The sequence below is a fragment of the Rhinatrema bivittatum genome, chromosome 15 (genome assembly GCF_901001135.1).
Source record: "Rhinatrema bivittatum chromosome 15, aRhiBiv1.1, whole genome shotgun sequence".
Lineage (NCBI taxonomy): Eukaryota > Metazoa > Chordata > Amphibia > Gymnophiona > Rhinatrematidae > Rhinatrema > Rhinatrema bivittatum.
This window is the reverse complement of record NC_042629.1, coordinates 33,163,971-33,178,951: the sequence shown is the minus strand read 5'-3', so window position 1 is coordinate 33,178,951 and position 14,981 is coordinate 33,163,971. Positions and strand designations below refer to the sequence as shown.

At 45.4% G+C, this 14,981-nt stretch overlaps 1 protein-coding gene across 1 annotated transcript in view; it reads left to right on the top strand.

Moving 5' to 3' along the window:
- Positions 1 to 855: 855 nt before the first annotated feature.
- Positions 856 to 14,981, top strand: part of LOC115076462 (beta-1,3-galactosyltransferase 5-like) — a 115,610-nt gene continuing 101,484 nt past the window's right edge. The window contains exon 1 of the mRNA XM_029577955.1: positions 856 to 1,013. The gene's annotated coding sequence lies outside the window, so the exon portion shown is untranslated. The remainder of the gene's footprint in view (positions 1,014 to 14,981) is intronic.

The following is a 14,981-nucleotide window of genomic DNA, read 5'->3' as shown; positions in this document are numbered from 1 at the left end:
CAATAGCACCATTATAAAAGGTGGTGCTATTGGGTGCAAAATGGGCAGCGAAAAGGCTCCTTACCTTTTCCTCGTCCACGCTGCCTTCATGGCGTCCGCCCCGACTCCTCCTCTTCCAGGGCAGACGCTGCCCCGACTCCACTCCTTTTTAGCTATCGCACGCGAAAAGGGACTTTTCGTGTGTGCCAGCTTTAGAAAATGACCCCCTAAGTCCATTAGTGTATAATCAAGCAAGTCTAATGTAATATAGTTAATATTATGTATCTTATGTTTAGTACAATAATAGTAACACATTTAAATCAATATCGCTTTCTAATACTCTCCTATATATGTGAAGAACTAAATGATAATAACAGAAAACCTTATAGCAGGTCAGTTATTCCTTAAAATAAGAAATAGCCTGCAGCCTTGATTCAACAGGAATCGATTGGGAATACAGGAACAATAAACACAAAGAACCAATAAGACCCATTGACCTTGTGAGCTATGCAAAATTTCTAATAAAATAAATTTTAATAATGATCATGAATATTTTTAGCTTGATACTGTACAAAACTCCTATTATCCAACCTTTTATCCTCTTTTCCATCTTTCTTCTATATTGAGTTACATGTATTCTCCTTTCCCATACCCCCTTCCTCTTTGCTCTCCATAGCTTATTTCATTTTGTCAGGCCTTTCCTGCAATGTTCATTTTCTTCCATGCTGACTATTATCTTATATCCCCTTATGCTTTTCCTTTTTCCGCTTCTTATTTCTCTTGCTACCTTCAAGCTCTAGCCATTCCCTTTCTTCTCCTTCTGAAAGGAGGAGCAGCAGGAACCTTTAAACCACTTCTTGTGGAGTTTTCCCTCCCTCCTGACAATAGGCCAGAGCCCGGCATCGTCACTTCCTTCCTCTCGCATTAACTTGAGTGGCGCGGGTCTCTCGCCCAGCAGCAGCAGCAGCATCCTTAGCACTCAGGAGACTGCCTGTGAGGCTCCATGGCACAGACGGACTGCTTCAGAGGCCAAGGTGGGTTTCCTTAATGTGGAAAAATTCGAGGGAGCCAAAAAAAAAAAAATAAATAATAAAAATCCCACACTATCGATGTAGGGAGCATGTACTAGATAATATTAGCCACCTTGCACTGCAGCATATGCATGTATCTTCCATCCATGTCATTGCTTTCTGGCAGCAGGGCTGCTTCCTCCATCTACTTTTGGTTACATTGTTGTAGGTTATTTGTCTCGTGTGGGCTGGGCGTGGCAGCCCTCATCCTCCTGCCTAAGCTGATTTAGTAACGGTCTCGGGCGCAGTGGCTGCGATCGAATTGCTGGTTTTTTTGTTTTGTTTTTTTAGCAGGATCGGGCACATGATAATATTATATCACCCCCCCCCCCAATATAATAATGAAGCTTTAGCTATCGGAGCCGCCGAGATTGCAAGCGCCCGGGGGGTATCTTAGGAGCCTCGGGACTTGAGCTTGAGCTGCAGGGAGCGCCACACGCGCCTCTCATTTCCAACCGTCTCTCCGACTTTAATTTTAAGGTTTGAGGTACCCAGATTTTGATAAAATGTTCCACATTTGTACCTTCTGCTCCCTGCGGAATACCTGGCAATCCCACGCTTTAGCGACGATTCACCTTCGCGAGGTCCAACGGCAGCTGGGACACCCCCCGGGTCCCACGTCCCTGCTGCTCCCTGCAGCGCTGGGAAGTGGCTCCCTCAATGCCCGCACTATCTCTGCCGGTTTCATTCAGCGGGGCCGCGCGCACTGTATAACCGACTCGGCTTAAATAGGCGCTAATCCACCCCCTATGGAGCAGGCGTTAATAGCTGAGCGCAGGCAAAAGTACAGAAAAGCAGAAAAAAAACAACTGCTTTTCTGTGCTTCTTTTCTTAAGTAAAAAATAAAAAACCCCAAATAACTCGGCACACCGCAGAGTTATGAAGACCGACGCCTTAAACTCGGGGTCGCGTTAGCAAGGAGGCGCTAAGGTCGCGCAAGGGACGCCTTAATTTGGATATTGCATGCGCGGGTTAGGAAAGCGGACGTTGACTTTTCAGTGCCCGCTTTCTGCGCTCTATATTGCGTCGGCCCCGAAGCCTGGCCACGTGCCTAGCCCCCGTTTTTTACGCGCAAGACCCTTTTAAAATCAGACCTTAAACTTTCTATCAGTTGGGGGAGGCAAAGGTGGTGGGAGGAAGAGCAAAAAGCAACTCCCAATAGAACTGACAATTTTGACAACCGCTTTTTAGAAAGGTCAGTTTCGTTTTTTTTTTTTTAATTTTTTTTAAATATCTCTTTAAGGATGCAACAATGCATGACTTTGCAGAGAAAGATAAAAAAAAAAAAGCCCAGTTCCATGAGAATGGTAGGTAAAAATTAACAAATACCTTATGGCTGAATCTTTATTCCCTTGCGAGCGTAAAAAACGGGGGTTACGTGCGTGGCTGGGCCTTGCGCGCACTGGGGGTAATTTTCAAAAGGAGTTATGCGCATAAATGTAACTACTATTGTAGCAATTTTCAAACGCTATTTACTCACGTAAAGTGCATTTACGTGAGTAAATCCTATGGACAATTCAATGACATATATTGTAGCAATTTTCAAAAACCCACTTACTCAAGTAAAGTGCATTTACTCGAATAAAGCCCAGTTTTACTCAAGTAAATGCTTTAAAAATCAGGCCCACTGTGCGCATCTTCAAAGGGGCCCAGCCACGTGCATGTTGTGTGCCGAAGTGCCAAGCCCAGATAAAGGGGGGAGGGGCCGGGCTGGAGGCGGCCAGTACAGTGGCCATTTGCTGCGGTGCCAGGGGGGGGGGGGGGGCGCACGCAACTTGCTACAGCTCCTGTTGAAGAGCAAAAGTAAAAAAAAAAAAAAAAAAGAAATGGGGATTAGATAGGATAGGGGGTGGGGAGGAGAGGGGAAGGGGAAGAAAGGTTAGATAGGAGGGTAGGGAAGTTCCCTCCAAGTCCACTCCTTAATTGGAGTCGACTGGGAGGGAACTGGGAAAGGCCGGGGTGCATTGACGTGTAGGAATTGGGTAAATCCTCCCCCCCCCCCCCCCCCCCGGCGCGTGCCGCCCGCTCCTGCGCGCGCAGATTACAAAATCCAGCGCACATTTTATTTATTTATTTATTTAAAACTTTTATATACCGACATTAGTACATCCAAACTAAAAGGAGGAAAGTACAAAAAACAGGATATAGGCATTAAACAGGGTCTAGGCATAGAACAAAAGAGGCCGAGGGGAGGCCGGAAACATATCAGTGAGGGACAAAAAGCAAAAAACAGGTAACAAAGTGGAGAAGAACTTTATACAAGATCAAATAATACAGAGGTTAGCCGGGGGGGGGGGGGGGGGCAACAATTTTATAACGTGTGCACCGGCACGCGCATGTTATAAAATCAGCGCGTCCACGTGCGCGCGCTTCTTTAAAAATCTACCCTTTAATGAGAAATACAATTTACAATAAGAAGAGCGTTAGAGAAAATAACAACTATATGTTTGTGTAAGTCAATTATTATGTCTCATGCAGATCACTCGACTCTTAAGTCTCCATTGCCAGGACCTTCTTCCATATTTTGTAATCCTCTTACTTATTAAGTAGAGAGAGAGACATTTCCTCATTATTGCGATATCTGCTACCACCAATTTCCAGTGCTGAAGCTGTGGGGTTGATTTCCAATAATAAGCAACTGTAATATAAGCTGCATGTAATAACTGTATAACAAGGAGTTTTGGCAGGTTTACTCAAGGTTAACATCACCCCATGTACCTAGCAAACACAATGAGACATTATATGGAAAAGGTCAATCAAGAATTGCACTCTTCAGGAATTCAAGTCAATGGCAAAAAATCACTGACAATGAGACAGTGCCACCATGTTTGAAAATATGAAGCAGATTCCCCACATCCACACCAACATAGGGGGCTAGATGTGCAAAAAAAAGTATGGGATACCTGTAGGTTCTGTGTAACAAATGGAACATTAACTCTCTCACCTTATTACACCACGATAATTTGAGTGGATATCCATATGTCTTTCCAATCCTCTTCATCTAGATTCAAGGATAAGTCTACATTCCACTTGATCATGGGGTATATCTCTGGTTCAAATATGCCATTCATTAAGAAATTATAAATATGAGACCTCAACTTTTTATTGAACTTAGGTTGATTATCTGTGTGGGATTGAGAGCCTGTATGTGAGAGTGGCAGCCTGCATGTGAGTATACATATGTATGGGAGTAGGATACTGCATTTGAGAGCCTGTGGGTTTGTGTGGGAATATGAAGTTGTGTCTGAGAGAGTATGTAAAAGTCAGATCTTCTGTGTGTCTTGGGGGGGGGGGTAGTGTGTGAGAGATAGCATGTGAGAGTGAGAGCCTCTGTGTGTGTGAGGGTGGAGGTCTGCATGTGACAGTGAGAACCCTTGTATGGGAGTGGGATCCTGCATGTGAGAATGTGAAGAACCTGTGTGTTTGTGGGTGAGACAGCATGTGAGAGTCCATGTGTATCTGTGTGTGGGGGGAATGGGAGCCTGCATGTGATAAATAGTATGTGAGTGAAAGCATGTGTGTGTTTGTGGGAACAGAAGCATGCATGTGAGAGTCTGTGTGGGAAAGACAGCATGTAAGAATGAGAACATGCATATGTGTTTGTGGGACTGGAACCCTGTACGTGAGAGCAAGAGTGAGTACCTGTGTGTGTGCGTATTTGTGAGAATGAGCCTGCGTGTAAGAGCGTGTGAAAGACAGCATATGAGAGTCTGTGTGTGGGAATGGGAGCTTGTGAGAGAGAGCATGCAAGAGTGGGATTCTGTGTGTATGAAGGAAGAAGGAAAGAAGACAGGAGGGGGAGAAAAGAAACAGAATAAGAGACCCTGAAAAAGAAGTAAGGAAAATATAGACAAGGGGGTAAAAAGTGACTGGGACCAACTGATTAGAAAAATAAGGTCAGACAACAAAGGTAAAAAGACAATTTTTTTGCCTTTCAGCGACTGGAATATGCCATCTTTGGGAATGTACAATTTTTAAATATTTGTATTTTGCTTTTTCTTCAGTATTCCAGAGTTCAGAGTCTGGCTTCTCTGGCTTTTCACTTCACTTTTGTTTGCATGTTTCTGTTTCTAATGTGTAGTCCCTTACTCTGTATTAGGTAAAGGACTGTCTGTGATGCACATGTGACAGAGGTGCAGTATTTTGACTAGTGTGTTGTTTTTGTGTCTGGTTTTGTAGCAGTCCGGCTTGTTCTGTTTGCCCAGTAAATGGTGTATAAGTATTCTAGGGCCTGATGTGATGTTTGCCTTTGCTGTCTTTTTGCAGACAGGGTTGCTGCTGTTGAAGTCCTGGGAGATACTGCTGGTATGGTATGGCAAGATTCTAGGTGTTTTTTGTAGGAATTTGTGTTACTTCACAAAGTGTTTGGCAGTGAAGGGAGTTTTTATTGTCATTGAGGTGACACCAGAGTTTCAATATATTTTTTTTTTTTTGCATGTCTTAATTTTGTTTTACATACATTGCAAATCTTAAATTCTTATTATTATGGTTATTGTTTTATTGTAGTTATGATATTCTCTCTATTTTTGAAAGAGGATTCATATTGATATTTGCTTTATTATGTGATTGAATCTGCTGCTTCTGTTAAATGCTTTTTTGTTTATTTTTTACATGATATTATGCACTTATAAACCACAATAAATATAACATAAATATAATCCAGATTAATAAGGCATTTTTAACGTTGGTAAGAGCTTGAGGTAATAGAATTAAAATATTTTAAAGTGTCACTAATGATACATGACAGCTGTTGCAGACTACTTACAAATCCATGGTAGGGTGCATATGCTAAGGCATTATTTATCTATAAGAGTACAACTAGTAGGGCCTAGAACTGTCTCTACTGCCCATCTATGTTAACCATGGACCCCCTCAAAAATTCGGTTCTGGCTACGCCACTGCTCTTTCTGCTCCAGGCTCACCCATTCCCTGTACCCTGGCTGAAACAGGAAACAAAGGACTGTTCCTGCTACCGCTACTTCAGATTCAGTCTCTTCCAATAGATTCCATCGTACCCGTCCCCACAGCCCTGCAGCAGGTTAGCCATCTGTTCCCACCAGTGAGAGTATAGGAGAGTCTATTGGGATGCTCCAGCTGGAGCAGGATTGGTAGTGGTAGGATCTGCGTGTCTGGGTAAATTGCCTTCTTAGCAGGGAAGAGAGCAAATTCCGGGACACATTCCAGGGCTAGGAAGGTGAGCAGGGAATTGCCGGACTTGCGGAGCTGGCACAGAATTTGCAGAGGCTTCCTAGCCAGGCACCCACTAGACAGGGAGGGGGAAGCCCGAGCTCAAGCTTGCTGCTGCTGAGGCGGCATCCAGCGCTGCCCACCATCAGCTCTTCCTGGGATTAACGTTTCTGGCAAATTTAGTCTTCACTTACTCCCCCCCCCCCCCCCCCCCCCCCGGCTCTACGAGAAGACCCTGATGTGAAAGATAAGGAAAAGCCAGAAATTATGACAGGACTTATTTAACGGTCTGCTCTACAGTCCTTCAATCAATTATCTTCACAAAACTTGACTACTGCAACTCCCTCCTCCTTGGCCTACCAGAAACCCACATCAAACCCCTCCAAGTGCTACAGAACGCTGCCGCCAGAATCATCTCTAACAACAAAAAATCCTCCCACATCACACCCACTCTCAAAGAACTCCACTGGCTACCCATTACACAAAGAATCCAGTATAAAACCCTCACCCTCATGCACAAAAAAATAAACAACAACAATATGAACTGGCTAAACAACGGAATACAACCTTACCCTACTCAAAGAACTCTCAGATCCACCAACACTGGCCTCCTAGCCGTACCCAATCTCAAATCTGCACACCTCAACGTCACCCGCAAACGAGCCATAACAATAGCGGGCCCCACCTTATGGAACTCCCTCCCTACCTGTCTCAGAAATGAACCTTCATTGCAAGTCTTCAAAAAACACCTCAAAACATGGCTGTTCCAAAAAGCTTTCCCACCTGACACGTAACCTGCCCAAATGCAACTGCAACACACCACGCCCCCCTACACAAGCATCTCGCATCACCATCTTCCCTCCCTTGCACCACCTTCCTCCCACCTATCCCCCCCCTTCCCCCTTTCAACCCTCCTTGCCAACCTTAACCTTAAAATATCCTCATCAACAAGTCATTTATGTACATATGTTATATACTATATCAAATGTTCCATGTAATCCTGTTATTTCTGTTACAATTCGTTATATTTTATTACAATGTTATAATTTATTATATTTATTACAATGTTATAATGTAAAATAGGGCTGTTACTACCCTATTCTTTTAGTTATCTGGAAACCGATGTGATATCTCGATCGAACGTCGGCATATAAAAGAAATAAATAAATAAATAAATAAATACAGACTGCACGGCTGAAAATAAGGCCAGTGGCTTTTTTTTGCTGGTGGTGTCGGTGCTGCATATTTTTTTTTTTTTGAGGTAGGAAGGATGAAGCTCCATGTCGAGGAGAAGCTGCAGCTGGAAATAGGTTGTGAAATAAATGCCTGCTGTCCAACGCATGTACCTGCAAAAATGCTTGCTGTACCTGGTTGTAACTTGCCTTGAGCTACAGTGAAAAGGTGTGAGCTAAATGCACCAAATAACCGTCAAATTTTCCAGTAGTTGAAGATTCTATTTAAAATCTTCACTGATGATGGGGGTTATGCATGTATGATTTTTTTTTTTATTGCCACTCTTCACCCTTAGAAAAACCCAGAAACATAGAATATAATAGCCACCCATCTCAGCTGGGGCTGCATGCAGCCATGCTGATGTTATTTCCCTGCATGCCTGCCACAAGGGAGCCATTTTCAGGTTGCCAACCCTTGATCTACACTCTGTGGTAAGGTAAGGCCACCTTGGGACCAAGGGGTGTGTCCCTGTAGAAAGGTCATACTGGGCAATGTAGGAATGTGGATAGCACCCCCACTAGAGATTATTGCAATGGCTCAGTCTGTCTGCCGTATTAGTGAGTGACCCCTAATGGTTGTTGGAGTTTCAGAGAGAAGGAGATTTTTAAATCTGCAGGCCGGATGATTCAGTGTTTGATCCTTGGTGTTCCAGTGGAGAATAGCTACTAGCCCATTAAATAGGAGTTAATCAGCTGGGCCTCCCTTTTTGTAACCCTCGTGAAGACTGAACCTGGATAGTAGTTCCAGAGGCTGTATCTCAAATTTAAATTTTAGATGAAACACTTTTATAATATAACCTGATGTATTTTCCAGGATTTCCTACACAGAGCGAAATATCTCTTTCAAGGCCCTTCACATTGCATTCATGCTATTTCCAATTCAAGTACTTTTAACACTGCAGTGATGATAGCATAAATGGAGTACCCACAAGAGACTGGAAGCTGGATCAGGGGCGGAGGCTGGAACAGGCGAGGAAGCTGGATCAGGGGCGGAGGCTGGAACAGGCGAGGAAGCTGGATCAGGGGCGGAGGCTGGAACAGGCGAGGAAGCTGGATCAGGGGCGGAGGCTGGAACAGGTGAGGAAGCTGGATCAGGGGCGGAGGCTGGAACAGGAGGAAGCTGGATCAGGGGCGGAGGCTGGAACAGGCGAGGAAGCTGGATCAGGGGCGGAGGCTGGAACAGGCGAGGAAGCTGGATCAGGGGCGGAGGCTGGAACAGGCGAGGAAGCTGGATCAGGGGCGGAGGCTGGAACAGGCGAGGAAGCTGGATCGGGGCGGAGGCTGGAACAGGCGAGGAAGCTGGATCAGGGGCGGAGGCTGGAACAGGCGAGGAAGCTGGATCAGGGGCGGAGGCTGGAACAGGCGAGGAAGCTGGATCAGGGGCGGAGGCTGGAACAGGAGAGGAAGCTGGATCAGGAGCACAGGACCAAGGACAGCAACAGTCACTCCTTAGAATGAACTCTGTTGCAAGGCAACGTCTTCAGTCAGACGCTGGGTTTAAATCATCTCAGGGGCCGGCCTCAGTTTCACACCACTGCACCTCCAACCGCGCGTGTCTAAGGGGGGTGGAGCTCTGCGGCATCTGCCTCGTGGAGAAACTGCCACGGAGAGGGCCGAGAAGGCCAGAAAAATGCCGGCCCCCCATCGCGGGACCCCAGGGCGGAGGAAGGTAAGGACCCGGTCGCAAGTCCAGCGACTGGGACCGCAACATTTACTTCAGTGATGCATTGGTTGAGTGGGCATGGGGTCGGGTGTTCTTTGTGGGGTGCTTGTTTATGTATAGTATTTCTGTTTTTTTGTGATTGAGTGTGAGGGAAAGCTGAGAGAGGAGGTTTTTTATTTGGGCTGAGTAGGATTCCCATTGAAGTAGGGTGCGTTGTATGTTTTCTTTCATGGAGAGTAGTACCTGGACATCATTGGCACAGATGAAGTAGTGGAGATTAAGGCTGGAGAGAAGTTTGCAGAGGGGGAGCATGTGGAGGGTGGAGGAGAGAGAAGAACCTTGTGGGATGCCATGGGGGAGTGGGACGTGTTTTGATTCGCTGTTGTTTAGTTGCACTTTGTAGGATCTATTAGATAAGTAGGATTCAAACCATTTTATAGTGTTGTCGCCTAGTCCGATTTCAGTTAGCCGGGTTATTAAAGAATTGTGGTTGATGGTATCGAAGGCAGCAGAGATGTCCAGTAGTATCAAGAGGTAGGAATGTCCGGCATCAAGACCTCTCAGGGTGGTGTCTGTGAGGGATAGTAGTAGCGTTTCGGTACTGAGTGATTTCCTGAATCCGTGTTGGGTGGAATAGAGGATTTTGTGTGTTTCCAGGTGTTCTGAGAGTTGATGGTTATTTTTTCTAGGATCTTCGAAATGAAAGATAGTTTCGAGATGGGTCTGTAGTTAGCAGGGTCGGAGGGATTCAGTTGTGGTTTTTTTTTAGAATGGGTTTTATTACGGCACATTTGAGGGCTTTGGGAAAGAGGCCTTGTTCGAGGGATGTATTTATTGTGTTGGCTATAGGTTTGGTGATGATTTCGGGGATTAGCTTGAGGATTTTGGTTGGGCTGGGGGCTAGAGGGTGGGCGGCTGGGTTGATTTTTTTTGTATAGTCTTTTTGACTTCTGTTGAGGCAATGAGGTCGAAGTTGGTCCAGGTAGGGGATGTTGTATTGTGGGGATTAGGTTTTTCGGGGCTTGCTTGGGGGTTGGTTGGTATTAGCTTTGATATTTTGTCTGTGAAAAATTGGGCGAGTTCTTCACAAGCCTTCGTGGAGCCTTCCTTTGACAGAGGGTTGTGGCTTGGTTGGGTCAGGTTGGAGATAAAGTTGAAAAGGATTCTGGGGTTGTATTGGTGTTGGTGAATTTTTTTTAGTAGAATTCACATTTAGCTTTGTCTGTGTCTGTGGAGTAGTGTTCTGTATCTGTTGAGGTGAGGTGAGGTAGGGTGTCTTCTCCATCTTTTCTCTGCTTGTCTGAGAAGTCATTTGGTGTTTTTCAGTTCTGGGTTGTACCATGGTGTTTTGTGGGGGTTGTCCATATTGATTACTTTGGAGATGACTGAGCATTTGGATTTAGCGATTTCGGAGTTGATGGTGATCCAAGAGTTGATGGCAGTGTTTGCATCGTTGAGGTCAAGGTGTTCAAGGCGTTGGGGAGGGTTTCTATCAGCTGTTCGCTGGAGCATGGTTTGTGGAATTCAATGTATTTTTTTGGATTGGTTGGTTTCAGTGTGGGTGGTCTTTAGTTGGAGTGTGGTGAAGTTAGGGTCCAAGCAAGAGGTCTAGGCAGCCAGCGAACAGATGAAGTCAAGGCCAGAAACAGTCTGAGTCAGCAACAAGATCAGTCCAATGGATACTGATAGGAAAAGCAAAGTTAGGCAGCAGAGAGGAAGCAAGTGAGAGCAGAGGACTTGCATGGGAGACATGGGCTGGAACCGAAGGCCCACAGGGAAGACTGGGCAGGAGGAGACCAGACAAGGTATGACAGGGCAGTTCAAGACTAGGACTGGGCAGGAGCACAAGAACAGAATAAGGAATATACAAACAAAGGCTAACAAGAAATTAAAGCTAAACATACAAGACAAGAAAAGGGAGAAACAAAGTGGCCTAAGAAGGCCACAAGGCAAGGCAGAGTGAGACTAGGGGGCTCGAAGGCCCCAAGGCACGGCAAGGAGGCTGCAGGACAAGGCAGGAATGCGAAAGAGGCACTGCTCCCTCTAAGTTGCATGCTGTGCAGCCATGCACAGCTTTTAAACCCCCCCCCCCCCCACACACACAGGAAGACTGACGGGGGGGGGGGGGGTCATAGTGGAGCCCATCCCAGCATGGCCCGAAGAAAGGAAGAGGCCCCCAAACTCTGGGTGCTCCTCCTCCTTCCTGCTCATGAGGCCCTGGAAGAAAAAAGTTGCCAGAGCTGCGCAGACAGGAAGGAGGAGGAGCATCAGCCCACATGCAGAAAAGGAGCAGTGTCTGTGGCAGGGTTACCGCGGATCTCATCTTGCAGCAGCCCAAGAAGAGGAGGCCCTGTAGAGACAGAGAGAGAAAATGTGTCTGTGCGAGGGTGAGGGTGAGTTGAGAGCCTGTGTATGTGAGAGACAGCATGTGAGAGAGCCGGTGTGTATGCATGAGAGAGAGACACCATGTGAAAGTGAGAGCTGTATGTGTGTGTGTGTGTGTGAGTGAGTGAGAGAGCATGTGAGAGCCTGTGTGTGTGTGTGTAAGTGAGATAGCATGTGAGAGTGAGAGCCTGTGTGTGTGTGAGAGAGAGAGCATGCGAGAGAAGGCCAGTATGTGTATATATAAGAGAGAGAGCCATGTGTATGTGTGAGAGTCAGCATGTGAGAGACAAAGTATGCAAGAGTCTGCATGAGATAGCATGTAAAAATGGGAGTCTGCGTGTGAGAGAGAGACAGCATGTGAGAATGAGAGACTGAGTACGTGTTTGAGGGAAGAAGGGAAAAAGACAGGTGGAGAGAGAAGAAACAGAAAGGAAAAAAAAAGATATTCTATAAAAAGAATTGGGAAAAGACCAAGAAAAGGAACGTGGAAAAAAAAAAAGCCTGGGACTAACCAATTAGAATAATAAGATTAGAGAAACAAAGGTAAAGAAAAAAAAAAGCATTTTGAATTTTTAGTTATTATCCTATGCCATCTTTAAGAACATAAGAACATGCCATACTGGGTCAGACCAAGGGTCCATCAAGCCCAGCATCCTGTTTCCAACAGTGGCCAATCCTGGCCATAAGAATCTGGCAAGTACCCAAAAACTAAGTCTATTCCATGTTACCGTTGCTAGTAATAGCTGTGGATATTTTCTAAGGAGCATAGCTGTCTGCTTCAACGGCAGGGGAGAAAGACTGATACTTCACTTTCAATGCATATCCAGTATAACTCTCTGCTTCAATGGCAAGGGGAATGAAGAAAAGTGGATCTATATACAGACAACCAACAAGGACTGAATTACATAGTCTGGGTAAAAAATAAGCATGGGTGTAGCTTGCTTATTGCGGCGGTTACTACTCCTAACTAATTAAGCTAGATGTTTCACTTAGATGCAGCTCCAGCACTGCTCTCTACATTAACGGTGGGGGTGGAAGGGAAATAGAACCAAAAGGTTATTAAGAGACAAGAGTAACAGATAAGTATGAGAAAAAAAAAAGTGCGAAACTTGCTGGGCAGACTGGATAGGCCATTTGGTCATCTTCTGCCGTCATTTCTATGTTTCTAAGTCAACTCAATTAATAGCAGGTAATGGACTTCTCCTCCAAGAACTTATCCAATCCTTTTTTAAACATATCTATACTAACTAGGGATGTGAATCGTTTTTGAACGATTAAAATTATCGTCAAATGCCCCCGATTTATCGTCAGGAGCATTTGTATTGTATCGTTAAATAGGGCACGGGAATTATTTGGGGGAGGGCGGGAAAACCGGCACACCAAAACAACCCCTAAACCCACCCCAACCCTTTAAAACCAATTCCTTACCCTCCCCCACCCTCCCGAACCCCCCCAAAATGTTAAGTTACCTGGTGGTCCAGTGGGAGGGGGGGGTGGTCCCGGCGTGATCTCCCGCTCTTGGGCCATCGGCGCCATTTTGGCTGCCACTAATTAAAATGGCGCCGATGGCCCGATTAAAAAATAAAACCCTCCCGATCCTTTTTTTTTTTAGGGAGGCCCGCGCCGCTAAAATAAACAACCCACCCGACCCTTTAAATCGACCCCCCCCCTGACCCCCCCAAAACCTTTTAAAATTACCTGGTGGTCCAGGGGGGCCTCGGGGAGAGGAGAGATCCAGGGGGGCCTTGGGGAGAGATTTCCCGTTCCCAGGCATCAGCTGTTCTGGCGCCGGCCATCCAGTGCTCCTACCATGTGACAGGGGCCGGCCAATGGCACGGATACCCTGTCACATGGTAAGGGCAAAGGGGCATCAGCGCCATTTTTTTTTTAGAACAGCTGATGCCTGGGAACGGGAAATCTCTCCCCGAGGCCCCCCTGGATCTCTCCCCGAGGCCCCCCTGGACCACCAGGTAATTTTAAAAGGTTTTGGGGAGGTCGGGAGGGGGGGGTCGATTTAAAGGGTCGGGTGGGTTTTTTTTGTTGTAGCGACGCGGGCCTCCCTAAAAAAAAAATTAGCGATGTGAATTGGAATCGGAAACGATTCCAATTCACATATCTTAACGATTCCCCCCCCCCCCCCCCAGCCGAACCTGATCGTTAAGACGATCTGGCACACGATTCACATCTCTAATACTAACTGCACTAACCATATCCTCTGGTAACAAATTCCACAGTTTAATTGTGCGTTGAGTAAAAAAGAACTTTCTCCGATTAGTTTTAAATGTGCCACATGCTAACTTCATGGAGTGCCCCCTAGTCTTTCTATTATCCGAAAGAGTAAATAACTGATTCACATCTACCCGTTCTAGACCTCTCATGATTTTAAACACCTCTATCATATCCCCCCTCAGCCGTCTCTTCTCCAAGCTGAAAAGTCCTAACCTCTTTAGTCTTTCCTCATAGGGGAGTTGTTCCATTCCCTTTATCATTTTGGTAGCCCTTCTCTGTACCTTCTCCATCGCAATTATATCTTTTTTGAGATACGGCAACCAGAATTGTACACAGTATTCAAGGTGCGGTCTCACCATGGAGCGATACAGAGGCATTATGACATTTTCCGTTTTATTCACCATTCCCTTTCTAATAATTCCCAACATTCTGTTTGCTTTTTTGACTGCCGCAGCACACTGCACCGACGATTTCAATGTGTTATCCACTCTGACACCTAGATCTCTTTCTTGGGTTGTAGCACCTAATATGGAACCCAACATTGTGTAATTATAGCATGGGTTATTTTTCCCTATATGCATCACCTTGCACTTATCCACATTAAATTTCATCTGCCATTTTAATGCCCAATTTTCCAGTCTTACAAGGTCTTCCTGCAATGTATCACAATCTGCTTGTGATTTAACTACTCTGAACAATTTTGTATCATCTGCAGATTTGATTATCTCACTCGTCGTATTTCTTTCCAGATCATTTATAAATATATTGAAAAGTAAGGGTCCCAATACAGATCCCCGAGGCACTCCACTGCCCACTCCCTTCCTCTGAGAAAATTGTCCATTTAATCCTATTCTCTGTTTCCTGTCTTTTAGCCAGTTTGCAATCCACGAAAGGACATCACCACCTATCCCATGACGTTTTACTTTTCCTAGAAGCCTCTCATGAGGAACTTTGTCAAATGCCTTCCAAGTATACTACATCTACTGGTTCACATTTATCCACATGCTTATTAACTCCTTCAAAAAAGTGAAGCAGATTTGTGAGGCAAGACTTGCCTTGGGTAAAGCCATGCTGACTTTGTTCCATTAAACCATGTCTTTCTATATGTTCTCTGATTTTGATGTTTAGAACACTTTCCACTATTTTTCCTGGCACTGAAGTCAGGCTAACTGGTCTGTAGTTTCCTGGATTGCTCCTGGAGCCCCTTTTAAATATTGGGGTTACATTAGCTATCCT